Source organism: Myiozetetes cayanensis, unplaced genomic scaffold (genome assembly GCF_022539395.1).
Source record: "Myiozetetes cayanensis isolate MyiCay16 unplaced genomic scaffold, myiCay2020 scf9, whole genome shotgun sequence".
In the NCBI taxonomy this organism is placed as follows: Eukaryota; Metazoa; Chordata; class Aves; order Passeriformes; family Tyrannidae; genus Myiozetetes; species Myiozetetes cayanensis.
The window spans coordinates 3,906,797-3,921,902 of record NW_026088185.1 but is presented as its reverse complement, the minus strand read 5'-3'; the positions used below and the strand labels follow the sequence as shown (position 1 = coordinate 3,921,902).

Here is a 15,106-nt window from a genome sequence, read left to right as displayed (position 1 = left end):
ATTAAAGAAGATACAAGCACAGAGAGCTGGGTTCTGTTCTCTCACCCAGCTGGGAGCTGTTGGCACCAGCGAAGCTCAAATCCATGGTGTGCTGAATGCCTTCATGAAATAATGAGTAGAAAATGGAGACACCGTGTACCTGCAGCATCTGACGGGGTTTATATGGTCAGAATTAAGCCAAGAAATAGGACATATGGGAAGCCATGTAATTGTGACAGAGAATCAAGGCTATAACCCTGCCTGTGCTTTTACCACAAAACTACCTTCCTGCAGTCACAGATGATTAAAATCCAGAGCAGGGCTTGGAGGAAGAACAAAAAACAATTAGCTTTTAAGGATAGGTGCAGAAACCAAATAAAATGTTTGGGATATCTCGGCTTTTTCATGCAAGGAAACAACATTCCTTGGAACACCTGACTGTGTGAAAAGCCAAAAATATTAAAGCAAAGTAACGGGTTTTCTCAAGAAATAACACTGTTTGCGATGGCATTTTAAAAGGAAGTGGGAAAAAGGAGAAAAAGCCAGAATTATTTACTCTGTTTTCTAACCTTAGCTGCAAAATAAACAAACTACAAAACATCAGAGAAATTGCATTATTTGCAGAGGCTCTGACAATTCTTTTGTTTTTTTACTTCTCAGATACTTCCTGGAGAACTGTCAGAATTGTCACGTGCTGGTATTTTGCCCTCTGGCACGGGAAGAAACAGGTCAGTTGTATGTGTTCATCAAAGAAAGTTGAACGATTTTCTTTTAAATGAGAACTCACCCATAAGCCCCAGTGGCTGTGGCCCAAAACAAAGGCAGTGCCCCCAGGAGGTGCCAGGGAAGGGAGCCTGGAAAGAAGAGAGGGCTGCTGATATTTGGGGAAGGGAAAAAGAAGTGAGGCAGACATGGGGCGCGGTTGTTGTACATACAGCAAGTGTGTGGGAGCACTGACCAGACTCAGACTGGTTACAGAGCTGTCAGGATGGGATTCAAGAGCAAATGGGAGCGAGGCAGAAGCAGCAGCCACTTCACGACACAGACTCTGCAGCCCTTAATATTGTTTTACTGGTGAACTCTCCAAATTTAGGCCTGGATCTCACTGACTTTTGTATCTCAGTGGTTAGGACTCCATATATGTTTTAGGACAGTAGCACTGACAGGTAGCTGGCACACAAAACAAAGGGTGGGGATGTTTTCCCATCTTAGATCCAAGCTGTCATTTCATCATGAGTCCTAAAGCAACAGCTGATACAACTCTCACCCGAGGGTGGGTTTCTTCAACAAACCTGCCACTTCAGGGAAGAAAAGAATTGTCTCCTGAGTGAAGCAGAACGGTGATCAAGGGGCTGTGTCCTGAGACTGTGCAGAACTTGGTCTGGATCACCACTTTTTTGGGTAAAATTTATAAAAAGTATCACAGTCTCTCAAGGAATGCAGTGAATTGTGGGAGCACTGGTGTTTTCTCAGCTGATGGAATCAGGCAGAGGGGGTCTGTGCTGTCTCTGGAAGCTTCCAAATGCCTGGGTTACTTTAGGTGAAATATAGGAAGACGTCTTGGCAGTACTTGGTGTTGGGCACTGATGCAGAGTACAACTTATCAGAACTGATGGTTTTATGGTTTCAAATAGTTCACTGGGATGCAATTTGGCTGGTTCAACAGATCCTGGCTCAGAACTTCACTGTGTTACATCATGTTTGTACCAGTTCCTACTCCTTGGCATTCAGCTGTAGTTTCTGCCCTCTATCCAGTAAAGGATAGCAGAGACTGTGAAGATTTAAGTGGTAATGAATCAGCATCACTGTCTGGAAGCCTGAAAGTTGATGACTACTGCCTCGAATGGGATAGTCTCTTCAAGAGAGTGACCGGTTGTCAGACATCTTCACATTTATGTAGAAGGCAAGATCTGGGCTGTCATTTGTCCTTTAGGTAGAGCAAAGATGATCCATGCACTGCTCAAGAAGAACTGAGGGGTGAGGGGTTTGGTTTGTCTGGTTGTGAGTCTGAATACCTGATTCTGACATAGGTGTTGGTGCATTTCTTTATGATCCCTTGTGATAATCTGTAAATGAGCATAAAATCATCTTGATCTGTTTTAAATTGTCAAGTAAGGGAATTGGAATTAAGTCTCTTAGCTAACACCTCTTCTGGACGTGGTTTATGCAGAGAACACAGCTAAAAGTGATTGAATACAACAGCATTAATTTATTCACCTGATCAGAGACCCTCAATTAATTTTCAGTCAGTGTCAGTGAAAAACGGGGAAATCTCTGTGATTTCCTAAATTAAGATGCTATTTTCCTGCATGTTCCTTTAGACTGAATAATGTTAAAGCTTAAAAACCTCCCAGGAATCTGTGCTTAGTATGTTGAAGTCAACTGCACAATCATCCTTCTGAGGAAAGGCAGTTTTACAGGCAAACCAGAAAAGTTTTTACGAAGTAACAAGCTTCCCTTTCAATACACTCTACCTAATGCTGGCTTTAATTCCCAACAGACTGGAAAAGAGGTTGTTCTTATTTGATAATATTTAGATTAGACTTTCAGTGAATCATAGTAATATAGCACAATCTTTTTTTTTTTTTTAATTCCTTTATAATTCCCAATTACTTTTTAACATTGACAGAGCTCCATCTAATCTGAATTCCTCCAGGATACACAAGTCTTCTCTCAGGACTGTGTTTCTAGCCCTCATCCAGATGCAACGCCCTTTCTGCTCTCCTGGTGCTGTTTTCCCAGTCAAAGTGGAGCAGAGAGCAGAACAGCCAGGCTTCCTCTTGCTGCAAGGCAGAACTGACCAGTGAAGTACCATCTGTGGGCTGCAGGGAAAGAGCAGGCTTTACCTGGAAGCTCGATCTTCAGGCTCTTCCCCACCACTACGACTGGAGAGCTGTCATTAGTGTGGCACTGCCTAGTGTACATCTCAAAGATGATCGTAAACCAATATTCCTTTTTTTATTTGTTTTTTGAGGTGAGATCCACTCCAAGGCAATAAACTCCCTCTGTTCTCTCACTTCTATGCGCCTGCCAGTAGATGGTGGTAGCAGCTGCTCTATTGGCGACGGGGCCATATGGTGCTGACGTTTGAGAAAAGCAGTGTTTTATGACAGCGGCAAGAATTACTTCTCTTTGTGAATCTATACCCAGTCAAGGAATGTGCGCTGGGCCTCGCTGAAGTGCTGTCACTTCCATTTAAGCTGAAGGTCCTCTGCAGCAGCAGCAGCTCCACGGAGGGGCTCACCCCGTCAGCAGCCATCGCACCCCGGCGTGAGATCAGCAGGGAAGCTGCTGAAACAAAAGCTACTTGTTAAATACAGCGAGGGGCAGCTTGGCGTCAGATGTTCCAAAAACAAGGCTTGGGGGTGCAGGGAAGAGGTGTGAACCCTGATGAGGAGTGACTGCTGCCCGGGTGCTCTGCAAACCGGGACTTTGGATACGGGGCTCGGCAGCTGCCACGCTGCTCCTGGGCTGTGGTGGAGCGTGAGGATGATGCACCTCAATCAAAGCTACAGGGCAGCAGCCTGCTGATTGTCAAGCTGCCTGTTAATAGGTGGTACGTTTGGGAAGCCTAAAATCGCTCCCATAAATCACTGAACTCAAAACTGGCTGAGACAGGACCGTCCCGGGATGCGCTGGGACGGTGCTCAGACAGGTCCTAACAGCAAAGTCTCCTCAGCTGTGAGGTCCTAAACCAAACAAAGGATCCAAAGCCCACAGCCTCTCTGTCACCAAAATCACAGAGCCACGTTATTCCACTGGCTGGGTGGGGGTTGAAGAAGGTGTAACACCGTGCCTGCCTGAGGCACCGACAGGTCTGGTCTGAGGGATGGGCACCCAACAAAGGCAGGCTGCAGGGAGGGGAAAGGGGGCTAAGGAGGTGATCAGCTAAGATTGACTTTTCTTTGAATAATCAGGTCTGATTTTTAAGAAGTAGGTCTGCACTAGTCTATGTTCCCTAAGGATATTATTCTGGTGTACACTGAAGCAGTGTACATATAAATGGGGCATATAAATGCATATAAATTTCATAAGCAAAGTAAAGGAGTTGGGCCTTTGGAGACCTTCTGAGCTCAGCAGAAATGGTAGGAAAAAATGTTGCAGCCATTTTACAGGTGAAGTGCCAAATCTTAGACTGAGAGTTAGCTGGGAAGCAAGTTTTCCTAGGCCTCAATTTTAGCATCTAAATTTGAGTTACACATTTTCCTTTTCCTACAGTAGGATAACCACAGCTCTAGTCTCCAACTAATCTGAGAATTTTCAACAACTGTATCTTCATGAAAACCTGAAAATGTAGTATCTGCAGTTTGCTGGCTTGATTTTTCAGCCTGCACTGCATTCAGCAGTTCTCTGGCATTTGTGGGATTACTGGCTGCTCGGCATTATGTCAACCTTCTCCTTTACGTTTCTGAAGTGTGAATTTAAGGATCTGGGTTTTAGACACAAATTTTTGCTTTGAAAAATTTTGGTCAGCAACTGTATGGACCCAAAAAAAAAAAAAAAAGTCCTGACAGGATCTCTCCTTCTGTGTTTAAACCCTGGCAAGTTTTTAATTTCTCTTTCCTTCCCCCCCCACCCCAGGGAAAAGATTCACCTAAGCTACAAAGCACTAGAAAACTGTCAGATCAGATGCTTGATATGTATAATTAATGATGTAGAACAAAGCGATAAACCCTGCCCTGAAAATCCTAAATCTTTTCTTTTTTGAAGTTGCCTCCTGCTTTCACCCTTCCAGTTCCCACAGGACCGTGTAATATTTAGATGAAATCAGCTACTTCAGGGCAAGAAAACAATGCCAGTGTTTCAGGTTTCATCTGAACAGGAATGTTTTGGAGCCTGTGAAAGACACTCTGCTGGGCCATGGCTCTCCTTTGGCCCTCATGTTCACTTTCCTGTTTCCAAAACCTGAAAGCCATATTAGAACCCTTCATGTTTAGTTAACAAGGTAATACTGAGAATCAGGATATAGACTTTGCAGAATTGGTGATTATATTGATTTAGGTTTTTTTTTTTTTTTTTTTTTTTAGCAAATCTTAGTTGTTTTGGAAATCTTTGTTCACCAAATTCCTTTGGTAGGCAAAATGAAGACTTTTTGATTCTTCTGGAGAGCTAGAAAAGATCCCAGTTTGAGGGTCAGATGGCACATAATCAGCTTCTCCAACTGTAGGCAAAAGTACCACTGGAACTTTTTTCTTTTTTGGCTTCCTGCTGTTCTTAGCAGCTTACAATAAAATATAGTAAATAAAGGGGAAATCACACATAAAAAAAATTATCACAAAGAAACCTAAAGAATAATATCCATCAGAATAATGACTTGAAAATTGCCACTCAAGGAGCCGAGGTACCAAGCGCCATATGGGGAATCTTAAACTTGAAATGGTCTCTATGTGCGTGATAGTTTCATTCATACAACCCAGGGTGCAATCGTGAAGATTCAAATGGAGAAGGAAAGACACAGGTTAAGGCCTGAGAAAGGAAGAAACATCCAACCTGTGGGTTGAAATTCAGTAAAAAGTGCTTCATGTAGACCACTAAAGCCTATTAAGCCTTTGATAGTTATACTATGCAGAATGCTGGAGGCTGAAGGCATTTCTGGAGGTCACCTTCTCCAACCCCCTCTCAAGCTGGCCACCTCCAGATGGCTTTTGAGTATCTCCAAGGGTGGAGACTCAACAGCACCACAATGAAAATTTCTGAGCCGGGTATAAATCACCTGCTGAAGCAATACTGGCCTTCTGCTGACATGGGAGCTGCCTTTGGAATCTGGTTAGTAATGATGGAGGGCATGGCCTGAGCACAGCTCTCTGGCACAGAAATTCAGCTGTGCCTTTGGGTGTTCAGGTTCAGTTTGAATTGACTTTTAAGACGTGCCAGGTAGGAACTGTTTAGAGGAATAAAATAAAGAAATCACAGCGATGCTCTTGATCTCCCTCAGGCAACAGAACATCTTGACTTGCATCTCTTAGGGAAAGCTGGAAAGTTTAAGAACTAAATTTTCAAATGAATAGTTTGACTTTTTCTTTTGGCATGGATACCAATATATGCATTCCGTGTATGCCAAGTGTTCTGCGTGTCAAAATATCACCAGTAATCTTGGGAAAGAGCAGGCCTTTTCAGAGAAGGACTCCAGGGAGTCAGCTGTCGTTTGAAAGTTCTCTGCATTTCAGCGGTGCTGGAGATGATATGGAAGGCCAGTGATGGCAGAGGCAATGGGTGTCTGGACCACAGGGCTCAGACTCCTGGAAGAAGCACCACCATCCATTCTGTGACGTGTGACTGGCAACGTTCCTGACCTCGCGGAAGATCTGAAGGGAGTTTTGTAAAGCACATGGGGTTGGCACTGCTTCTGCTCTGGCATGACCTGATTGCATGGTCAAGGCTGACTCCTGGTGAAGTGGCAAACAGCTGTTGAACGGTGTTTGATGCTGTTTAGTATTTGCTGAATTTGTTGTTTAGTGTTTCAGTTGGTACTGGAGGTACAAAGTGGGGTGTGTGAGGAACATTTCCTGATGTGTTGTGCAAGGACAGCGGAGAAGTCAAGGAAAGTTCATTCTACTCTTAAAATCTCAGTTTGTGCACTGTTCTTTTGAAATCCAGGCAGGTTTCGCTGACCTGCTGTGTGTAATCTCAGTATCTACTCTGTCATTAAAGCACTGATTTGTTCTTTCTTCTGTACTGAAAATTACGCTGTTCCATGAAAACTGCCATCACTTCTGGAGAAGACTATATCTGGTCTTCTATATCTATATCTAGAAGACTATATCTAGTCTTCTGCATCTTTATAAGTGGGCATTAATGGCATAAAATGACTTGAGTGTAAAACAAACAGGAGTGCTTGAAACAAACATCTACTTTCACAGACGGTTACCAGAGCTGGGGTACCGAGAGCCTGCATTTATTGGTGTGACTGAGCAGACATTTTTCACCTGGTTTTCGGGGGCAAATGGGCAATAGAGTTTTATTTCTGCCAGAATGTAGGTTATTAATTTATGGAAAGTAAAGGCTGAGTGAGAACTGGAAAAAACCACTTTTTTAATGGCTGTAATTCAGTCATCTAAAAATAATACTTCCAGGTTCTTTCTATAGCCTATTGCCTGTGTGTTTTCTTTTTAAGTTCTTTCTTGAATGAGCTAGTAATTTTTTCTGTGTTTGATACAGCTACATTTTCACTGTAATTCTCTACATGAAAAAGTAGTTAGAAACATCTGCTCCAAGTTTATTTTTTATTTAACTAACAATTACATTCCTTTTTTTTCCTCTTTTTTTTGCAGTGCACATAGCAACTTGAGTTGACCTCATTTATCCTATTCAAAAATGTAAGTACTTTAATTGCACCACTGCCTCCCTCCTCAGATAATTTTAAGATGATGGAATTTCAATTTGTGTAGTCTCTGCTCGTATTGTACATATTTTCAATCTGAAGTTCCAGCTTATTACCATCTGTGGCACTTCACAGTGCTACAAGATACTATTTAGACAGCCAGGTTGTGAGGACAGAACTCAGCAGACAGATTCCAATTTCCTTACCCTTAGAAACAGGGCTCCAGGTACCAGGGAGACCTATTCCTCCTCATTCTTTAGGTCCTTTGTAATTGGTACTTCATCTTTACTTCAGACACCAGTAGAGCAGATGAGGAGAGTAATTGCAAACTCTTTTCATGCAGGGCTTGTCTTCTCTCCTTGATGTCACCAGTTTGTATCATACACCAGTTCATGGCCGGAATTGGACAATGTGCAAGACAACAATTATTCCACTGAAATACAGTAAAATTCTTGGCTTGGTGGAGAGTGGATCTGTAGGCACCCTTGATAAGCTGTTTCTTGCAATATAATCTCACACTTCAGTCTTTGAGAGCAGCTTGCTTTGTTGCACATCAGTCAGAATATTTTGTGTGCAAATGACCTTTTTGCTTAAACAAGGAAAATGGATTTGTATACATTTGCTTCAGATTGAACTGATTTATTTTTTGGTTCAGTGTTTGAACTGGCCTGGTGGTATTGAGGACAAAATATTAAGCAGTGTAGTAAAAAAGGTTACCCTGAAGTTCCAGTGTATGCCTAATAGACACAGATTGGTATCAAACCCTGACTGGACACTTTCCTAGTGATTTTATGAGCCACTAATTCTCTGTGCTGTGGGCATATATGGGTTTCCCAAAGTGTGAGGGTCTGTCTTGGTTCCTTGTCCTGTGTTTTTAGGTGCACAGTGAAATTAGAGATCTAACAAAAGAGCAGGAGAATGTGTTTTTGAATATCAGAAAACACAGTCTCAGTAGCAAGTCCTTATGGCACTATTTATTTATGCATGGTTAAGGTCTGCAGCCTCTATCTGTTATGTGGTGATTGCCTGTAGGGGAAAAAAAATATGTATTTATCCATAATGAAGTAGTGCACAGTTCGTGCAAGCAGATATGCTGGAAATTAAACCAGGAAAGAAAGTATTTCTTGATGCTGTTCTCAGCGGTGTGCTGGGAATATATAGGGTTTCCTAAATTATTCCTGTGCATCTCCAGTAGGTACATTATTAGATGTTTCCTGTGAAACCTCCCTGGCTATGCAAAAACCCCGGACGGGTCATTACAAATGCAGCGCCAGTGAACTTTTGTGTGATAACAGCACAGTTTTATGTTGCGTTATTTTCAATTTATTTTCTGGATAAATAATATAGAAAGCATTGTTTTCTTTAATATCACTTTTTTTTTTTCAGCTTCCTCTTTCAGATGAACAACAAAGCCAGTAACCAAAATAAATAAAAATCCGCTTTTCTTGTGAGCTCTAATTAGTTACTGTACAATACCATCAGCAGATCTTGGGAGGAGGAAAGTAGATGATACATTTTCCTGAAGAATATTTATTTTATCAGACTGATTGTTTTTCATTTAAGTCAAGTAAGTTTCAAAAAATGTTTAATTTCTATTCTTTTGCCCAGTATTGATTTAAGAAAAGAAAGCTTTGTTACAAAACAAATGCAAATGTCTGGGGGAAAAAGTATCCTAATATGCTGCCAAATGGCTAAAATGCATTATCCAGTGATAAATGCAGAGATTTTTTTATCTTTTCCTCACCCCCACCCCCTCATCACAATTAATTACAGCAAAGCAGGTTTTGTGATGTGAACAAACATCACTGACAACTGAGTGCAGGTAAAATCTTTTTTTCCTGAACTTAATTTCTGTCCTACTTTCATTGTTTTTTTCCATTGCAATATAAAATTAGAATAAAACAGTTACAAAAACACACATGACTGCCTATAGCTCTCTAGCTCCTCTCAGAACACCACCACGGGACATCAGAAGGACAAAATGAAATATTTTTAGACGTGGTATTTCTGTATCCTACTAGAATACAATGAAAATATGAATTCTCATGAAGATTATTCATAGTTTATGTGTGAATGTGCTCATGTGCATGTTATCCCTTTCCCCAATATGATGGAGAAAACCAGAACAATTAATTTAGTTAGCCTTTTTTTTTTTTTTTTTTTACATAGAATCATAGAGAGGTTTGGGTTGAAAGGGATCCTAAAGATCATCTGCTTCCAACCCCACTGCCATGAATAGAGAAATGTTCTTTACATTAATAGTGGCAGTCAAAAATTACCCACTTAACCATAGCCAGGCCTAACACTAAGTGGTAAGCCAAAGAATTTATCATAGATCTGTAAAGAGCTACGAAAAAGCAGACATTAAACCTGGAAGTCTGAGGAAATGTTTGCTTTTGCACTTTTGCTACACACAATAATCCCAGCATCTTTCAGTGGCTATTCAGCCATTTCCTTCATCAGCAACAGTGCTACTTTCTGTGTGTTTGGAATTTTCCCAAAATACCTTGCAGTTCAACATTTATAGATAGAATAAGCTGAAAGGTTTTCCCCCTCCCATCTCCTAGCATGGGATGAAGAAGAAAGTGGAAAACAGGAAGGAAAAAATGGAATAAATCCAGCTTCCACAGGTATATAATATCAGTCACCAGAAGCTATCATTATGTATAAAAGTAAGATAAGGATTTGTTCTGTTTCTCCTGTAATGCTTTAAGTTTGCACAGCTGGGAAGAAGGGTTTTTAATCCTGAAACACAAGATTTGTATCAACAGTTCCGGGTAACTATGTCCTTTGAGATCCTGACTGCCTGAAGCTCTTGATCTCACAAGTCTACATGAAAAACTCCAGGTGTGATAATCCAGATTTAGTTAACGTTCTGTAGAACTGATAGCAGTCTGAACTCCATTCTTCCTTTGCAGAGCACAGCTGTGCTGTCAGTTATTCCTGATTTAGGTGCTTTGTTAATATACAGAAGCTCTTACAAATGTCTCCTCTCTGCTGCCAGAGCTGGGTGCACTGGCCGTGACTGGGATTTGCAGGAGCCTTTCCCACACACCAGGGCGTGTTCAGCCCCCTCCTGCAGTTGGACTATCCCTGCCTGAGGAAATGTTTCATCCTGCAGGTGCTGAGAGCTCTGCCCAACCCTGTCAGTGTTCCACACGCACGGATCATCAACATAACAGCACGTGCAATCCGCTGGACATTTTCCAACAACCCTTCTCTTCCCTTTGCTTTCGTGTCCACCGAGGGTCTCTCTGCTGTCTGGATGGGCTGTTGGGCAATGAGATGATGCTGGTTCATCAGGTCTGTGATGAGAGTGACCGGCTCTGATCTTTCCAAAGGATGGCCATCCTTAATTCCAGCTGAGCCTGTGGGTGCTGCAGAGCATCAGACCCCACGTGAGCTCAGGAGATAAAGCAAAGAGATGTCTATTTGTGCCTTTCACGTCATCAGTATTTGCATGGATTCTGTGACTCAGTTCACTGCAGACTTTCCTACCTTTTTTTCTTTTTTTGTCACCTTAAAAACAGCCTTTTTAGAAAAGCAGACCTTTTCTTTAGAAAACAACCGTGCCATTTTTTTTTGCACAGCCTTCACTGGAGCAGACGTGAAAATGTTCATAAGCTCAGTGAAAAGCTACTTTAAAATCAGTCCTGGTTCACAGATGCTATAAACATCTATTTTCATCGGTTAAAAAACATGGTTGCTTTTACTAAAAGCAGTGTCTGGGATGATTTTGTTTTGATTGTTCAACACTGTTGGTGTTGAAAATAGATGTGTCAGCATTTGAAAGATGGTCCTCAGGCACTGAGATTTTTTTAATAGCAAGCAAAATTCTCATTAAAGGGCAATTTTAAAAAGCGATAACATTCATTTTTTTGGGCTGTTGAGCATATAGAGTGTTTATATTTCCAGCAAAGAATGAATTAATGGAAAATAAATTTCTGTCATGCACTAGTGCCGCAGCATTGCAGCATAATGTACGTGAGGCTGATTGCAAGTCAGCCCTTCAACAGGATTATACATGATCAAAGCTTCTGGAGTGAGAACTATGTAACTTAAATGATTGAAAACAATTTTAATGTTTGTCTTCTCTCTTTTTCTTTCAAATTGAAGCTTGTTTCTTGTTAATGATGTGTTAAACTAAAAACCCCACAGCTCTCAGTCTCTCTATCTCCCTAATTACAGGCAGACGTGTTTGGTGTCACATCCCTTCAACACGCAGACAGCTCGGGTTCTTTGCCTTGGGTGCCTCTTGCTGGCAGGACTGACTGCATTGGCCTGAAAGTATCTGCTTCTTCTGATGTCCAGGTAACAGGTCAGTGCCAGGTCCCAGCAAGGCAAGACGCTGTTCTTTGAGGGAAAGTCCCAGCAGAGAGGACAGGGCTTCCTACACCCTACAGGAGGCTGTGTGTCCACCAAGGAGGGCTGAACTCATTCACAGGGACCTGACTTTCCACGCTCACCTTCCTCAGTACCCTGACTTTTCTGAGAGAGTGATAATTCACTCTGGAAGGCCTGATGCCTGAAGCAGCTATCCATCACTATCAGCACAACTTAAACCATCAAACAACTCCCACAGGACTCTGTCAGATGTTAGTTTAGTGATTTTAAGTCACTAAAATATCTTGTGAATTTTTAGGTCCATTGGCACAATGCCATAGGCTAACAAAAATCTATACTTTTGAAAAAAACCACTATTGATAATGAGATAATACTGAACCTCTTATTTATTATTTATCACTATCCAGAAATGACTCAGGAAATCAGGAGGAGATTGATTTTCAAACAACTCATGAGAACAAGCTCTGTCTTGGTAGGACTTGGTAGGACTTTGCTATCACTGTAGCAATGTTCAGTATCCAGTAAATAGGAAGGCCTGGTACACCATGGGGGTTAAAGCTCTAAACAAGCCCAGTGGGCTTCACAGGGCTCAGAATATGGTCATTTCTGTGACTACTTTCATAATCACATTGACTAATTTTTTTCAGCAAACTGAAACTGCCGGCAAAGCAGAAATTTCGGCTCTTCTGTGCAGTCCTCGTCTCAACCTGTTATCACAGAGGGGCTTTCAGGCTGTACAGGTGCCATGAGGAGCTCTCCCTGCCCGGCCACTGGTGGGAGAAGGGTCACTGCCCCACTGTGCCCTGCCCACAGAGCCTGCCCACGGGGCACTGAGCTGGTGCCAGTGCTCTGCCTTTCTTCAATGTCACTGATTTTGCACATATGCTTCCGAGCAGTTGGCAGATGTGGCCGAGGCAAGACACAGAGTCAAACTCGGCAGGAAAGCTGCTTGCAAGTGGTATTAATAGAAAAAACACACGCAGGAGCAATTTGAGTAACTTCGCTTCCTCGAGGAGACAAAAGTGAGGCCAAGAAAAAATTCAAAAGTAAAATAAATGGTATTGTTAGAGATGTGGAAAAAATAGCATCGCCCTCCTTGCTGCCTGCCCCCTCCAATGTCATCCACTGTTTTGAAGGAGACAAATACAAAGCATTTTTTTCTGAAATATCCATTTTTCTGCCTTTTTTTTTTTTTTTTAAATTTCCTCATAAGAAAATTAATTTTTGTTAGTGGCTCCCCTAGGCTTCCTAAAAAGAAATTTATGCTGTACCCAAAATTCTAAAGAACAAAAGGACTATTCTGTTTCAGCAGTTATCGATTATCTCAAAAATCTGTCATCACCAGAATAGGGAGACGAGTTCTCCAAACTGACGCTTCAAATGAGTTGGCTGATGTCGAATAACACACAATTTGCACAGCACCTAACTCATCCATTTTCCCAGCTTGTAGAGCTCTTTCCTTGGAAATCATTGTGGAAAATGTTGGAGTAGCGACTTCTGGCATTGATATGTTGCAAAATATCTCCACAGCACTTTGAAACTCTGAGAAGCTTCCAGCCGATTGCTCGGCGTGTTAGACACAGTAGACTTTGTCGTATTCTCCTGTTTTTGCAGTGAGAATGCCCTCGAGGCAACTTACAACATCTGCTGTGAACACATGAAATCCTTCCCTCTCTGCAGCCAGCTTGCCACTGGGTTTGATGGAGCCAAAATCTCAGGCTCGTTCGGCGGAGCCAGGCACAGCTTGGACAGAAAACAGCGTGAAAATCTGCGAGTCAACCAACTTCCAGCACGAGAAAAAGGGGAGAATCAAACACAGAAATTAATGCTGCAATTAAAAAAAAAAAAAAAAAAAAGGCATATAATTTTTTGTTGCCTTTGTTGCAACAGCACTGCAGAACTTCCAGCTAATCAAGCCATAACTCCCAAGCCCCTCCTTTTGGATGTTCTTGTGCTCCAACACCTTTTACCTTCCCTCTGGCCAGACTGGCCAACAGTGTTCTTGGTCATAAAAACTAGGACAGGGAAAATCACTTGGTACCTTCTTAGACGTTCTCTGGCAAGGAAACTGGAAGAGTCTTGGATGGTTACAGGTCTTTATGGCAAGAAAGGATGTTGCAACAGTCACACTGCAAGCACTGTAGGGAATGGGAAAAAGCAGCACTGGAAATCCCTTACGGATGTTCCATCGAGACACAGTCACAATTATTTTAGGAGGGAAAACATCACACATTAAATACATTTATTATTTGGTTCTTTTTCTGCTTTGGACAGATTGTGACAATCTTACATAAACACTGGCACTAAGTATTAGGGCAGTCTGATGTTTGACCCAGATCTGATTATTTTGCAGCACACACAACTGCGCTTCCAGTGGAAGATTCCCCCACGACAAGTTTCTAAACAGGGTAAATAAAGCCATCTGTTGTAGAAGCAGGATTTTTAAATTATATGCCCTGTTAACCACTGTTTTGCACACTGAGCTATTCATGTCTAAAGAAACAACCTTATGCCTTTCTAAAAGGAGTTCTGCTCTCTGATTTACACATTTTATGGGCCAGATATCAGATGTCTAAAATAACTTTTATTCTGCTTACATTTACTTCTGTGAGACTGATTTCAATCTTTCCCCTTTCCATTGACCCCTTGTGTTTCTTTCTGCTTCCTGCTTTCTCTTAATCTCTATTACATGTATGATTGCAATAAATATTTTAGGAAAAGTTTGGTCAATGAAAGTAATATTTGAAAATATAAGTGTGTTATATATTTTATATCTAGCAAAGTAATTAAAATATCTCATAGGAAAGAGATCTCATCAACCTCTAGTCCAATGCAAGCATCTCCTTCTCTGCAAGACAAGTAAAGGAAGTAAGGGAGAATTTCCATGGTAGGAATGTATTCCAATAAATGTTTAAGAGAAACAATTTCCCCCTGTGGAAAACCGCATTTGAAGACTCCATTTGTTTATCTAAATTGTTGTTCAGTCAGCAAATAATTAAATTGCTATTTCCAGGGCTGTTTTTGCGCTCTCCCCAGTCACGAAGAGAGCTAGTTCTGGCTGCAAAAGAGGAGAGTGAACAGAAATTTGTGCTGCAAATTAGCACACGGAAGGAACACTGTGTGCTGTTTCACCAACCACTTCATCACTTTGGGGGTCCATATGGGTTTCTTTAACAGGGTTTAATATTTGTCCTCTTTTTGTTCTTGTGGGAATGGATACAACGGACTAGGCACTGATGTCTCCTTAAGGAAATTGGGGCACCATCTGTATTCATGCCAGCTAAGAGTCTGCTCAGCTGGCTCCCTTTTTGCCTAAGCCTTAGAAAAGTTCAAATATATATATATATATATATAGTTCAACTTTTAAATTCTCTTGCACAAGTTGATATATATTTCTTTATTTCTGCAGTGGTGTCTTGTCCTGTTAGTCTACTGGAAGGCTTCGTGGCCCTTGGTGATTTT

At 41.6% G+C, this 15,106-nt stretch overlaps 1 long non-coding RNA gene across 1 annotated transcript; it reads left to right on the top strand.

Moving 5' to 3' along the window:
* The first annotated feature begins 580 nt into the window (after positions 1 to 580).
* On the top strand, positions 581 to 11,611 carry LOC126652833 (uncharacterized). The gene is made up of 4 exons (XR_007632065.1): positions 581 to 707; positions 7,251 to 7,295; positions 8,687 to 8,867; positions 11,489 to 11,611. It is a non-coding gene; the product is annotated as an uncharacterized LOC126652833 (long non-coding RNA).
* The last annotated feature ends 3,495 nt before the right edge of the window (positions 11,612 to 15,106 follow it).